General features: G+C 32.1%; 1 protein-coding gene across 1 annotated transcript in view; it reads right to left on the bottom strand.

The window, feature by feature from the left end:
• Positions 1-13,709, bottom strand: part of LOC148275975 (uncharacterized) — a 171,082-nt gene extending 157,373 nt beyond the window's left edge. Inside the window, exon 1 of the mRNA XM_088234955.1 lies at positions 13,332-13,709. The gene's annotated coding sequence lies outside the window, so the exon portion shown is untranslated. The remainder of the gene's footprint in view (positions 1-13,331) is intronic.
• Positions 13,710-14,710: the final 1,001 nt, after the last annotated feature.

The raw sequence follows: 14,710 nt of genomic DNA, 5'->3' as shown, positions 1-14,710 counted from the left end.
AGACTGGATTGGGCGAAAGAGCACCAGAATTGAACCTTGGAGGATTGGCAAAATGTTGTTTTCTCTGATGAATCAAAATTCAACCTTTTTGGTCCAGACGGCAGAAAGATAGTTCGACGAAAACGTGGGGAAAGATATCATCCGTCGTGCGTCACTCGAACCGTTAAACATTCACCCTACGTGATGATTTGGGGGTGCATGACAGCATACGGTTTAGGACCTCTAAATTTTGTACAGGGTACGATGAATGCCATTCAGTACAAAAAAGTGTTAAAAAAACATATTATTCCAACAATCGAGGACATTACGCAGTATACCGCGGACCCAATTTTTCAGGACGATTCTGCGCCGTGCCATAGAGCCCGCACTGTGAGTACAAATATATATATTTTTAAATGCATTTTGTGACCACATGATAAATAATTTATTGTTTTTTTATAGATCAATGAATTCAAGGAGAAAATTGGCTTAAAATCGTTGACGTGGCCCGGGAATAGCCCTGATTTGAACCCGATAGAAAATTTATGGGCGATTATGAAAAAAAAAGTCGGGAAAAAAAAATCAAAAAACATTGAGGAATTAAAAAAAAACTTAATTCAAGTTTGGGAAGAAGAAATAACATCAGAAATTTTAGATTCGCTTTACGCTTCTCTAAATAATAGAATTTTACATGTTATAAAAAATAAAGGTGAATTCACTAAGTACTAAATATTTTTAAATGTTATAAATATGTTTAAATGTAAAATACTTTAATTTAAAATAAAGCGATAAGAACCTACTTCTTAAATATGAATTAAAAAATAACATGTCTTTTATTATTCCATCACAAACACTCGACCATAAATGAACCGTTATGGGTCTCTAAGGTTCGGGTAATCTGATACCTGATATATAATGGCAATTTCTAAGTACAATTCATGAGTAAGATTTTTTATTTTAACCTTGAAATAACGAGTAGTCATCACATATGTCAAACAATATAAAAAAAACTAATTAAATATCAAGAATAATTCAATTTATGTCAATTTTAGTTTTTTTTGAGAACTCGTAAATTTATTTGTCTTGCGGTGTATATAACAAACAAATACATACTTCGGTCAGATATTGATTCTTATTTAAATTTATTTCAACAGAGGGAAAACATTTTTGAGAAGGGAATATGGAAGTCTAGGCATTTACAGGGCTTACGACCTGTCATTGGCTGGTTTAAGTGGCCACTTTACACACTGTAACATTCACCAAAGTAGCATGGATGATTGGCCTCGAGAGGGGAGACTACACTTACGGAGAAATTGAGTCAATGTTAAAAATCTCAAGTCTACAAAAACGTAGAAATAACATTGACTCCATATTTATGTTTAATTTACTGAATGGCTTAATTGATGTACCATCGTTACTGGAACAAGTGGCATTCAATGTTCCGATCCGCCGGTTGCGAAATAACAATGTGCTGTTCCTTGATCAACACAGCGCAAACTATGGCTTGCATGCACCAATGTCCCGATTGTGTCGTATTGGAAACTTGAGACAAGATCTGGACTTTTTTAGTGTAAGTCTTTATATATTTAAAAATTCACTAAGATGGACCGGATCTTGTATTGAGGTAGTGATTTTTATTTTGTTTGTCCTAGCTTTAATTTTATTTAGTTGCATTTTATTTTATTGGTGCCTGTATTTATTATAAGAAATTGTATTTACCATCGTTAGAATGGACTGCGTAAGTCCGTCAAATAAATAAATATTACAAAAAAATAGCACGTGGGTGAGATTCATTCGGCTAAACCAAATCACGTACAAGTCAACGCCTGAAAACAATTTCCCATTTTTATACTCCTTCTTTTACTAGTTAGTAGATTCTTAAACCGGTCATAAGCTCTGTAAATGCCTAGACTTCCATATTTCCTTCTGAAAAATGTTTTCCCTCTCTGTTGCAACAAAATTAACTGTATTAAGCTTATTCTATCATTTGTTTTTTGATCTTGCCACATTTCTGCGTGCATTTATGAACAAGCTGCGTGTGCATATACAGTTCTTAATACTAATTTGCTATTCGTATTTGTATCAGTAACAAAACAAAGGGAAATAAACAAATGTCAAGCGTAAATCAAAAACGATAATGATATATATTTATAAGTGTTTTTTTTATTATTGTGGTGCTTAAGACTTGGAATTTCTTCCAAAAGAACTAAATGTAAACAATCTTTATTTTCTGAGCGTTATGGACTTTTGAAAGAGAATATTCAATGTTATCAATTTAAGGAAGACGTTTCATAGATACTACACCACTCACAAATTGTCATTTTTCATAAAAAAATCATTACACCCAGAAATGAAATATACCATTGATAAATGTTTAAACGCATTTTTTTTTTTAAATAAATTTAAATGTGCAATAAAATAAATATCTTATGTATAAATACTCCAAAATATTACAAGGATCGCAAGGTAGCTAGAAAATTATATAATCTGACATTGGCCCTTCTAGATCCAAGCCACAGAATTAATGAAAGAAAATATTATACACTTATTTGTTTATAAATTTGTATAAACCACTTAATTTTTTTTTAAATTACACTTCGACCGGTTTCGAGGTTACTACCTCATCGTCAGGAATTTAACTATAATAAGTTAAATTCCTGACAATGAGGTAGAAACCTCGAAACCGGTCGAAGTGTAATTTTAAAAAAAATTGAGTGGTTTTTACAAATTTATAAACAAATAAGTGTAAAATGTCATACCACAAAGTTAAAAATGTTTTTGATAACAAGAAAATATTATAGTCTATCAAAGTAGTTATCCAAATGAAGCTTTTGTTCTCCTTAACTCCAGGCAAAAAACATGAAAATATTCCAGTCTATCGAAGTAATTATTTAAATGAACTAAAGTTCTCCAAAATTCCAGGCAAAAGGTATGAAAATATTCCAGCCTATCGAAGTAATTATTTAAATGAACTAAAGTTCTCCAAAATTCCGGGCAAAAGGTATGAAAATATTCCAGTCTATCGAAGTAATTATTTAAATGAAGCTAAAGTTCTCCAAAATTCAAGGCAAAAGGTATGAGAATATTTCAGTCTACAAGAGTAATTATCCAGGCGTTGCCTAGTAGGTGATTTGGTTCAGCCTGATGAATCTCACCCACGTGATACAGGTTTTAGCTCGTTTACTTCACAAAAGTCAACAGATGGAAGAGTTGAGGAAATGTGGATATTCAAACATGGGCAGAATGGTGAATGTTACACAGTGTGTAAAGTGGCCACTTAAGCCAGCCAATGACTGGTCATAAGCCCTGTAAATGCCTAGACTTCCATATTCCTTTCTCAAAAATGTTTTCCCTCTCTATTGAAATAAATTTAAGATTTTTTGTTCGATTCATGGTCGAATGTAAATGTAAATTACTGAAATGATCAAAAAACTCCAAGCAACAGAAATAATGAAAGAAAATATTCTACTCTATCAAAGTAGTTATCCAAATGAAGCTAAAGGTTTTTTAACTCCAGGCAAAAAGTGTGAAAATATTCCAGTCTATCGAAGTAATTATCCTTATGAAGCTAAAGTTCTCCAAAATTCCAAGCAAAAAGTATTAGAATATTCTAGTCTATTAGAGAAATTATCCAGATGTAGCTAAAGTTCTCCAAAATTTCAGGCAAAAATTATAAAAATATTCCTGTCCATCAAAGTAATTATCCAAATCGTCCAAATGTTCTAAGAAATTTAAACATTACCAAGGTGAGGAGATTTTTCTCTTATTTTTTGCCAAATTCTAGGCAGAGACTTCAGTCTCGGTTGCACACATGTACATTGTCATATGGGTATAACACTTGCGCAATGTAGGAATGTAATGTGTTTCCACAGTGGACTCTCGCGACTACAATTACAGTATGAGAGCGGTATGCAGAACTGAGTATTTTAATTAACGCTAATTGAGCCGAACCCGCAAAAAAAACAGCCACACTTGCAAATTGGACATTAGATACAAATCAGAAGAAAAATATACTGGCGGTACAAGATGCGAAGGAAATACGGTCGCTTTTGTTTTTATCGGGATGAAACAATGACGTGCACAGTTCGTTAAAAAGATTGATGGAATTCGTGCATATCTAAAAACAACATTCCTCAATATAAACCTCTGTGTGATGCAGGGGCGAATCGTCAAGATAAGCGATTATGCACAGCTTACCATTATATTATTATTATTATTATTCTATTCGAGCGTCAAATTCGGTTTCAAACCTTGGTGTAATCCTTGAAAGAAATTTGTCTTACACTTCCCATGATAGGAAAGCCGTGAATTTGGGAAAGATGGCTGTCCACAAAGTTGCACGCTTGGCCAGAGCCAGCTGGGGATTGCCTTTTGAAACATCAACGGTCTATTATAAATCTATTTTCCTAGGCATCGTATGTTATGCAGCTGGCTGTTGGGCACACCGATGTGAGTTGCAATATTTCAGGGGAATTATTTTAAGCGGACAAAGGCAACCTCTTCTGGCTCTTACTAGAGCATATAGGACATGCTCGACGGATGCACTCCCGGTTCTAACGAGCTTGTTTCCTTTGAATCTGGAAGTTCAGCGACGATCTGCAAATTTCCACTTAAAAAGAAGGCGTTCCTCTGTTATTGGTGGCGTCCGTCTACTCCCAACTAAAGGAATGTCTCATTCGAATATAAAAAAAATACTTTAATGCTCTTCTTAATGCTTGGCAATCGCGATTGGAATCTTCCCCTTCAGGGAGGGCAACCTTTCTTTTTTTTCTTTCGATCCGTCAGCGCTTAGAATCTTCTTGGGTTATCCCCGATCACTGGACTACGCAGTTTTTATCAGGTCATGGTAAATTTAATCAAAAATTATTTGTTTTTAATATTGTTGACTCCCCTTCGTGCTGCTGCGGTTATCCTAACCAATCTTCTGAACACATCCTGCGGTCTTGTCCCTTTCTCCTTCTCTATGATTACAAAATGGAGCTTCTCGCTACTATCCGTGGCCCTGTTTTAGGCCCTTTCAGATACAGATTTGGTGGCTTCTAAAAAGAATTTCAAGGCTTTTAAAAAGTTTTGTAATCATTTCGGCGAATTGATCATGTCCAATCAATTTAATCCCAGTCAGTGAAGAATTCACTTCCCTTTCTTCTCAATCCAATAAAGTACATATTATGAACTTCTGGATTACTTTCTTTCAGCACAAAGGTGCTAAGGCTACCAGATTTTAGAGAGCTCCTTCAGGCAGCTTTTCTCGTTTAACAACGAGCAAATTTTCCGTGTATGTGGGCACCGCCAAGGAGACTTATGTCCTCAGATGCGGTGTGCGGTATGTGGTGGGCAAGCTTACCATTATATTTGACTTTCGATAATAATGTTTAATAGTAAATATGACAGAAAAACCAATACATGGATTACAGCGAGAACAAAGGTCACCGATGTGGTCCATAGAGATGCCAACCAGAAATGGAGCTGAGCTGGTCATAAAGCCAGAATCACAGACTCTAGATGGACCAAAAAAGTCCTACGGCAACCCAGAACGGGTAAGTGTCGGCAGGCCTCAGACAAGGTGGTCTAATGACATAAGACGAGTTGCAGGAAGTGGTTGGATGCGGTTGGCTCAGGATAGGGAAATATGGAGACTAAAGGGGGAGGCCTATGTTCACCATTGGACAAGAGACGGCTGATGATGATGATGATGATGTTTATGAATAAATAAATAAAATTTTGTCGTTTATTAAAAAACACCACAGCCGTTTATATCCTCCTACAAAAAAATATCTATGAAGTACGCCCAGCGACCAGCCCGTTCTCAGTGAACGATGAAACTAGCCGATTACCTCAGCTTGTTCCTACATTCAAAAAAGTAGTCTTTCATAGACCCTTATTAGTTTAAAATTGTGAAAAAAAATTGATATTTTCCTATTTTCGTGTACGAGAGGGTCGCATGACTTCGAAATTGTTCAAAATTGAAAAATATGACAGATGACAGATCGTATTCCAGGACATATTTTTTACAGATACGCCGTTACGGCCTCAAGATAACGACTCTACATCTCTAGACAACGTTAGAACGGCCGTCTTATTACGCCCATAGCATCGCGGTATATTACGGCCGCTAAACAATGGCACCGCTTTCCGACGAAAACATAGCTTCTAGTTCAATTAGTATCGAATTTAGAAAAACATATTTCATCTATAAAAACTTGAAGTCTGTTATCATCCTGCGATCCTCTAAAGTAAGTAAATTCAACAAATCGAATCACGAATATAAAACCGTAGTATTTATAGTATGTGCAAATACTATTGTTTAGAGATAATATATGAAATAAACTTTCACTTTACTTAAAAAACAAAAAAAACTTGTTTTTTTTTATGTTTTTTTTTTATGCGTCAATGTTTTAATTTTTTTTTAAACTCTTAGATTATAACAATTAGTTATAGCCCACAATGAGTTTCTTTCAAATTCATTGGAAGTATTCTGTACCAACTGATTACAGTACATGCATTAATAAACAAATACGTAGTGTTTAAAACTGTCTGAACATTTTGTTATTTCTCTCTGTATATTTTCAAATGTCTTCTTTGTATATTTTCAAACGTGAAAATATTTTTTTTAAATAGTATATTGTTAAGTGTCCTTGGCACGGGTAACCCCAGTGAGGTCACGTTATTTTCATTATTAATCATTGTTTATAATGTGAAAAAAAATTAATAAAGAAAATAAATGAAAAATGAAATAGTGCACATTTTTTGCCGGTGACCCTGTACTGTACAAAGTATTTTAACATTACTCATATAATATGTAGTACCGTCTAACACAATTTGATATTAATAAAAGTGTCTACCAATAATAGAACTTAGCGGCTTTTTGTCACATCAGACGATTTGTCTTAATTGTCTATTGTCTTAAATTAAACATGTCTAGCAAGTCGGGATCGAAAGGTGCATAAAGGTAGTGAAAGATAAATCATTCTTAATTTAAATTTATTGTAACAGAGAGGGAAAATATTTTTAAGAAGGGAATATGTAGATCTCAGGGGCGAACTGTGTATGGAAGCGATTATGTGCGCGCAGCTTACCATTATATTTGACTAACCATAATAATGTTTTACTGTAACTTTATTTACAGAAAAACAAATAAATAATTAAATTTTAATTTAAAATTATTTTCACCGTTTGTATTTTTATCCTAATATAAATATTAATATTAATAAAGCGCGCCCAGCGCCTGCGGTGAGCCAAGAAACTAGCCGATTGTTCCAACTTATTTTTTCATACAAATAAGTATACTTTATTTTGAATGTCTTAACCCCAGTGCGAGTTTTTTCTCCTTGATTAAACTTGCAGATTACACAAATTATTTGAAGATTCTTGATTTGGAAAACAGTGTTTCAAACATTTTTTCTTAAGGGCTTTACTTTTGACATAAGACCATAATTACTTTCATGCGTCATATTGCAGGACATATGGCGTTCGACGCGGCCGTTTTTAGCACTATTAATTTCTAGAACAATTTGGACAGTTAACATTTCAATGGGATATCTAATATCAACTGAATTCATAGTGCTATTTTTCATTTATTTTTTAATGAGTTACGTATTAAAGTAATAGATAATTAATCTATATAATATCATATATCACGAAGTTATGTCGTTTGAGTTGATTTTATGGATGAGAGTTGTTGTATCACACAGAACCACAGAAAAATATCAATTTATGTTATATATTACTTACATTATATCATGTACCTTTCATTTAGGTACAAATATATGATTTTTTTTATAGCTTACCTATAAATAAAATCACCGTTTGCCACTGGTAGATCTAGGCATTTACTGGGCTAATGACCTGTCGTTGGTTAGTTTCAGTAGCCACTTTAAATACTGTGGACCCTTTACAACAAGCTGTTTCAGCAATTTACAATAAGAATCCCAGAGAGTCACTACGAGATAAGTTTAAAAGAATCTTTTTTTTAAATTATTTATTTATTGCTATATTTTATAAATAAAAATATGCAAAGTTGCTTTGACTGTCAAACGAAGGTTATTTACCCCGTTTTAAGACAGTATTTTTTTTTTTAAAAACAGTAATTAATGCAAAAAAGGAAGTAGAGATACTGAAGAACATATTTAAAACCGAATAAAATACATAGTAAAAACAAAATACATGTTAAGAAACGTAGTAAAGGCATAATAAAAAATATATACATGTAAAGCAAAAAACATATTTAAAAAAACATAGTAAAATAATATGTTGAAAAAAGAAAAATCGTAGTTAAGAACACAGTTTAAGTATAAAGTAAAAAGTCATTTAAAAAAAGCATAGCAAAAACAGAATAATAAGTAATGATGATCTCCAAAAATTCAATCAATAAAAAAGTCAAAATATATAATTAAAGTTCAAAAAAGAACATGTGTTGGCCATAACATGGCATATATTTTATATTTATAAATATAGTTCCTCTGTACGTGTGATGTCACTGAACTCCTCCTAAATGGCTTAACCGATTTATGTGCGCTTTTCAGAGAAATATAGATCTTTGCACTGTGCGTGTTTGTAGATATTAAAATCTTTAATATAATATTCAAAACCCGTACGACCTTTGCTCAGAGACATATCTTATTTATCGCACCAAGAGTGTTCAATATTTTGGAAGCTCTCAAGGACAAAAAATATTTTCAAGAAAGGAGTTAAGGACTGGATTTTCCTTAGTGGGGGGGATTTGAGTAATAAACTCCTTGATGGTTTTCCGAATGCTTGAGTTTACTGTTTACCATATAAATGAGCCATTAATATGTTATTTTTATATTTTTTATAATTATTTTTTATGTTTTTAATCCTTTATTTGTGGTGATATACTCATGTGTCTGTGTCATTTAATTGCTTGTCCCATCTCAACACAGGACTAAAAGTCCCATGGAGTTGGGACTTATTGTCTCAAATGTACAATAAACTTATGGATGTAAATAAATAATTAAATTGGATATAAATCAACAAATAAATTAATAAATCAATAAATATGTAAAAAATAAGTAAGGAGCATAAATATTTTATTTTTCGATCTACCAGGGTTGCATTCGAGGAGAATGCATTTACAAAAATATTGAAAAGATGTTGTTTTTTTGTGTATAAAAAGTTTGTTTTTGAATGTTTACAAAAAGCATTTGTTTTTTGTGGATCTAAATCAGATTTTTTCTTTAAATTCCTTATAATTTCTACCCATTTATTTCTTTTTACTGGATTCTTGGTATTGCTAAAATAATATTAAATACAATACATTTTTAAAAAGTCGTATTCTTACACAAGTACACCTCTCTGTTGGTGAAAAGAGCGGAGTGAAAAGACCGTTTGCAAAAAAGAATGCCATATTTAAAAAAATATTTATTTTTTGTTTTGGAATTCAACCATAAACAAGTACCTAGTATAATATTACCAATTTTTAGTTTTAGAATTTAATCACAAAAAAAAAACAAAAGTCTTTTGCCAACGTTTGGTCAGGACAACGTCTGTCAGTATTATATGTATTTATGAAAACTCGATATTCGTACACAAAAATATTAATGATTTCAAAAGGAAAGGAGATTTCCACAGGTTCAACACGAGAAATGAAGATAAGCTGGCTGTGCCCACTACTGGACTGCAAATAATAGATAATTTGTTTTCCTAAATCTGCATTCTTCTTCTTTTTCTTCTTGTATCCTATCAGGTGTTCCCTACTTCTAAAAATGCCTCTCGGTCTTGCGCTACCCGGAACAACTCTTCCACACATCTCATTCCAGTTCAGTCTCTTACGCTGCAGAGCCAAAACGTTTCAGTTTCAGTGCTGCAGAGCAGCGTTTATTTAATTAAAAAATTACATATAAGAATTTGTTACCCACTAAGTCTAAAGACTTTTCGGTGGGACACATTTTTTATTTATGACAGGTTTATATTACATTTATTTTATTTATATTTTACAAATTCATTTGTAAACAGGCACTATAAAGTATCTAGAAGATATTTCTTCAGTTCTTTTTTTTTATTTGAAGATCTTTCATGTCAACGATGGTTTGTGGGAGATCATTGAACAATCTTGGAACAATGCAATTTAATGTTCGCTCTCCGAAGTGATTTGTAATTCGGGGAACGATCAGGGAGCCCTTAGTTTTTAATCTAGCGTTGTGAGTGTGGGAAACTCTTTTTTTATATTCCCGATCAACAAAGTGATCTACAACCAATTTGTAGTCACAAAGTTGTTTTACCGGCAGGTAAGCCAGTACCTTAATCTGTCGCAGATTCCATCAATATGAACACCCCAGATAAATTTAGAATAAATAATTAATCCTAAATACTTATGATTAATTACAACATCTATAATAGGACAATTACATTTATCTGATTCTAAATTTGAATGTTATCTCTAACCGGGTCCACGTTGTCCCTCAATATTGCTCATAGGTATAAATTGGAAAATTTTATGCTTTTCAGGAAGCTAAACTGGCAGTGCACAACGGAGTTTTGGTCCCAACACTTATGTATGGAAGTGAAACATGGAACTGACAGAGGAAGGATGAAAGTCGAGTGAACGCGGTTGAAATGCGATTTCTAAGACGAATGTGTAGGAAATCAATACATGACAGGGTTACGAATGATGAAATTAGGCGAGAGTGTAAATCTGAGTCAAGTATAATTAATAATATAATTGAAAATTTTCAACGCCTATTAGTTCATGGTTAACCTCTTCGTTATTATACTCAAGGCACTCTCTTCATACCCATCCACAATTCCTCTTTCTTCTGTAACTCATATAGTGTCCATGCGGCTCGACTGTAGAATCATCTCCCATCCACCATTGAAGATGTTACTACAGTATCTCTGTTTAAATCACGTCTGAAGAAACATCTCCTTTCTCTTCCTTGATCTCTCCTCCTTTCCTTTTTCCTCTTTTTTCCTTTTTCCCATTGCCTAATAGTTTTGATTTAAGGTAATTTATAAACAAATACGTTTATTTCTATTTTTATTTATCTTTAGCTTTTTAATCTTTATTTCCTATTGAATATGTTCTGTAACTTGAATAATAAAACTAAAACTTTTATTTTATTGATTGGTTGGAAGAAATTGCCACTTGGCAAAAAGCCCGCTAATGTACAAACAGCATTATGTACGAAAAGTTAAATAAATAAATAAATAAAATTAAGAAAGGTCATGCAGAATAAATGGACGACAAAAGAATGGCAAAACAAGTGTATATGGCGAAAAAGAACGGTAACGTGAAACGAAGACGACCGAGGAAGACGTGGCATGATCAGATAAACCAAAATCTTAAGTCTGGCCATATTAAAAGCAGACAGAACAAAAGAACATTATAGAAAATAACCAAAATTAAATCATAACTATTACACCAATATTTTGAGTTTGTCTAAATTTTTGTAGACAAGGACTGTTCTCTGTTGTAATATGTTAATATAAACAGCTCCCCAGGGAGTTGAATCCAGTCCTTGTCTAAAAAATTTGGACAAACTCAAAATATTGTTGATAAATTACCTGGTCCATGAAGAAGTATAGAAATTGAAAAAATAATATTTTCAGGCGTTGCCTAGTATGTAGGTGAAATAATTCAATTAGATGAATCTCACCCGCATAAATAAAGGTTTCAGCTCTTTAACTTCACAAACATCAACAGATGAAAGAATTAAAGGAATATAGATGTTCAAATATATGCAGAATGGTGAATGTTACACAGTGTGTAAAGTGGCCACTTAAACCAGCCATTGACAGGTCATAAGCCCTGTAGATGCCTGGACTTCTATATTACCTTCTCTTAAATGTTCTTCATCTCTGTTGTAATATGTTAATATAAACAGCTCCCCAGGGAGTGTTGAATCCAGTCCTTGTCTACAAAAATTTGGACAAACTCAAAATATTGTTAGTAAATGGAATCTAAAATTTCAACCGTCCATGCGCTCAGTAGCTGCAAGACTTGTTGTAATCTAACTTCTATTTTTATAGATTTGCTTTTTATTTCGTTTTTTTAAATATCACATAAACTCTAAACTTCATTGTCAAATAAAATGTTTAAAAATAAAAATGTAAATAGGGGCTAGATTTTTTACTGTCCATGCGCTCTGTAGCTGCAAGACGTGCTGTTATTATATCATAATTGTAATATATCATAATTGGAGACGAGGAACTAGACCCCCAACCGTCCATCTATTCTGTAGCTGCAAGACGTGCCGGGATATTTATTTATGGTACAGCTCTCTTGAGGTGATTTTCACAAAAATGGCGCTATATAAATTATCCAAACAGTATTATTATTATTATTGAATACAACGTGTTTAAATTAATAAATAAACTACGATTTGTAATATATGACTTGATTTTTGGATTTCATTTAAATGTAAAAAGTTGTAAATAGTAACTAAACGCAAAATCACTATTACTTGGAGAAAAAAAAACGCAATAAAAGTTGGTAAAAATCATAGGCAGTTCTTCTAAAGGAGGTAGTGTTTGAAATAACCTTATTGTTAACACGTTTGTGGGTATGCCGGCTAAAGCCGTCACTCTAAAAGACATAAGTAATAAAAAAAACTGAAGTAATTATATGAAAGGAGGAGATATTGTGTCCGTATAAAAAACAGTTACCAATTATGATTCTTTAAACCATAATACGATTCAATCGGAAGTGAAATATTATTAAAAATTAGATCGTTATATTACGTGTCCATATAAGAGAAACCTATGGGAAAAAAGTTTCAGCGACCGTGTCAAATAATTGTTACCAAATATTACTACTAAAAAGATGTTTAATTATTTTATTTATGTATGAATACATAAAATATTTATATGATATATTTTTGTATGATGAATTTAAGTTATGTATACGTGTCATAATTTCAAACCTCCGATAAATGTTTAAATGTAATTTTATATATAAAAAATAACACCTTACAAACGTCGGCGTAATAGATTACAGAAAAATAAAAAAAAAGGTGGATGTTGCGTGTCAATATTATAAATAGTTTTTTTTGTGATTTTTTCATTTTGTTTAAAACTTAATAGAGGTGTTTGGAAATAATCGACTTATTTTACGTATTATGTATAATGACCCAGAAAAATATCAAATTCTGTCTTTTCGTTTTTTTTCAAATGCAGTGACGTGAATTATTTAATTCAAAATTCTGTGTAATAATAATAAAATTGTTACGTAATTTGTGTTTTATTTGATTGGACGTGCGTTTTTGTTATCAGATTATATTTGATTTGATTCAAAACTTATTTCTCCCATTTTTTACATACATATTATTTATTAAAAATACCCGGCGAAAATTTTTGGGTTAGGTTTAAAGTTGTAGGTTAAATAAATTTGCACTTACGTTTGTATTCCGCTCGGTCAAATTAATTTTGTATTTAATAAAACTATCCATTAAAGGTTTTTTCTACAATTTTCACGTAGGCACAACAAAACTTGACACATTTCAAATCAAATCACAACACATAGAGTCAAAACATTGACATTCCCCAATCGATCAAATTAAAAATATACTTATAATCCATGCGAAACTTGGAAAATGATAATAATTACATTAAAAACGCGACATCTCTTTCCGGTCTTAAAGGCCACACGATCGGATCGCGACTGTTCGAAAAAGCTTTATTTTTCTATCTTGTAGGTTTTTTATGTTCCAAATAATTCGAAATTGTTCCAAAACTCAACGCACGCGGGCGGCGCCTTCGTGCGACTTGTTAGTACTGACCACTAGTGATGCAAGAATCGAACTGCTGGAATCGATTCATCCTAATTAACTCTTAAAAGACTGCGCTAAAAAATCCCTCTGGAGACGGTGCTGTAACGAAATGTTACATTAAGTAAAATACGAGATATTTTGTAATACAGGTATTTAAAAAAAATTAACACATTACGTTTATTAATATATTTTCCATAATTATCTCATTTAAGTTCGTTATAGCAAAATATGACTCCATTTTTTTTTTTTAACTAGAAAGATATCGTAGCTTCAGCTTTTTTTTTTTATTGAAATTTTTTACATAAGCATTCTTTTGAACAATTACTTAATTCCCGCCAAACTGCGAAAGTAGTTTTTTTGCAGGGATTTCTCTCTTCAAATATTTTGGTAACACAGTATAATAATTTTTACATAAAAATATAGAAATCTTATATATATTAATAAAATAAAATTAAATACAAGTAAATCAAGTCTTTTTTGGTACTGAAATAAATAAAAAATAATAGACAAACACTTTTTTTAACACTGTTTTAAAGGGTTTGGTTTCCCTTTTTTTTTACTCACTAAACTTAGAATTTATTGCCCAACAAACCAAAACACAAATCTGCAAAAATAGAGCTTTAAAACTTTTTTAAATAGGCATAAATAATGACCACAACTTAAGACGAAATTTTTTTAAAAACCCCTCATTCGAATTTTATAAATAAAAGCTTTCTCAGAACTCCTGTTCACTTAACCCGATTTCGTTGAAAATGGTCCGTTGGACAAAAACGAACTAAAGCAATGATCTATGAAGTCTTGTATTCTATATAGACTTATGTAACATCATTAGTCGAAAGTCAATAATAACAATTTAAATTATCATTCAATCCTGCTGTTTTGCAAAACACACGTCCAATAGCCGAATTACAGAGATAAATTACGTCATTTACTTAAGAGAAACTCGCTTATGATTACCTACTGTAATCTCACCGGGTATCCAATCAGTAACTTCTGTGTGTGAATCA

This window comes from Micrasema longulum, unplaced genomic scaffold (genome assembly GCF_059751315.1).
Source record: "Micrasema longulum isolate JH-2025_06_02 unplaced genomic scaffold, ASM5975131v1 h1tg001308l, whole genome shotgun sequence".
NCBI classification, from domain to species: domain Eukaryota; kingdom Metazoa; phylum Arthropoda; class Insecta; order Trichoptera; family Brachycentridae; genus Micrasema; species Micrasema longulum.
The sequence above is the reverse complement of the archived record's forward strand: the minus strand, read 5'-3'. Positions and strand labels throughout refer to the sequence as shown.